Source organism: Colletotrichum graminicola, assembly GCF_000149035.1.
Source record: "Colletotrichum graminicola M1.001 genomic scaffold supercont1.24, whole genome shotgun sequence".
NCBI classification, from domain to species: Eukaryota; Fungi; Ascomycota; class Sordariomycetes; order Glomerellales; family Glomerellaceae; genus Colletotrichum; species Colletotrichum graminicola.
The window spans coordinates 409,793-411,173 of NW_007361028.1; positions in this window are offsets into that span (position 1 = coordinate 409,793).

Below are 1,381 nucleotides of genomic sequence, written 5' to 3' on the forward strand. Positions count from 1 at the left end.
GGAACGTCGTTCTGGCAGCAAGGCGTGCGGCTCAGCGTCTCAGGTGCCCGCCGACGACGACGACGCCGCCGACGACGGCTGCGGGCGCCTGGTACGCTGGTACGAGGCCGTCTTCGGCGAGGCGCCGCCTCTGCGTTCCGGTTCGGCGTCCGCGGCGTGGAGGTGAGAGAGCCCGGGGTTTCTTGGAGTAGAAAAAGCTCAGGGGTAAGAGGGGAGAGCAACGACCAAGATGCATACCGGACTCAGGGGCAAGATGGCTTGGAACGGTAGCAAGGGGGGTGCGAAGTCTTGGACACCCGACTCTCGTGAATCGTGCAACGGAACTACTGCGGACGGATCCCAGGAACGGGAAACCAGGAGGCCGTCGACACGATTGATGCCCGTCAGGGAATAGAAAGACACGACGGACCCTTGGGCTGCGATCTGCCCAACTCGGGGTGTGCGCGCGTGAACATTGGGAGTCCGTCTCCCCATGCCACCATTCCACACCGTTCGCCACCCCTAGTCTTTTCTTTGTCTTTGTCTCTACCCCTCGTGGAGGAATGCTGGATGTTTTAGCTCAGAGGCCGGGGCATGCCCCCCATCGACGGGCATCGACCTGGAGCCGGCCGCCACAGACGCATGCTGGCAGACGACGGACGCCCTGCTAGCCGATATGACGTGCGCCTGGCGCGGGCGCCGGCCAGGAGCCCCGTGAGGGGATCCCGTCAGCCATCCCCTCCGCACCCCTAAACGACGGACCCTCCGCCGCCTATCGAATCTCGTCGTCGACTAGAGATTCGAAACAAACAAAGAAAAGTTCAACGACTGGCTCCCGCCTCTAAAATAGGGGTATGCATAGGTAATCCGCCCGCCTCGCGGCCGTCCTTGCCCCCCAAACCCCAAACGAGGGAGCGAACCGGGCGTGCCCACCCGGCGCGAGGAATGCCACGGGGAATTTGGGACCGGCGCCATACCAAGACGGAGAGCGGCCTAGGCCGGGCTCGGCCGGTCGGTCGACTAGATATGGCGGCCCCGGTCTCGCCCGATCAGGCCGTTGTCCGTTTCCCCCATTGCCCTGGCTATGATGTAGGAGGTTTCAGTGCCAGATTGGGAGGCGGCGGTAGACGAGGAGAGCTGAGGGGAGACATGCACAAGCGGAAGAGGGACCCTGAGAATTCCTTGAAGCCGTCGTGGCGGGGAGAGGCAAGGTGGGGGGGGGGGTTATCATGGAATCATAGGACAGACAGCCTGTCAGGTATTGTAATCGGACAATTTTTGCACAAACCCTTGCGATGATGGCACAGGACGGGGGTGGTGATGCATGCGCCTCGCCTAGCAACGGCGCGGGCGCGGACGCGGGATCATCAATCACTGTGACTGACGGGGGGGGTTGGATGCA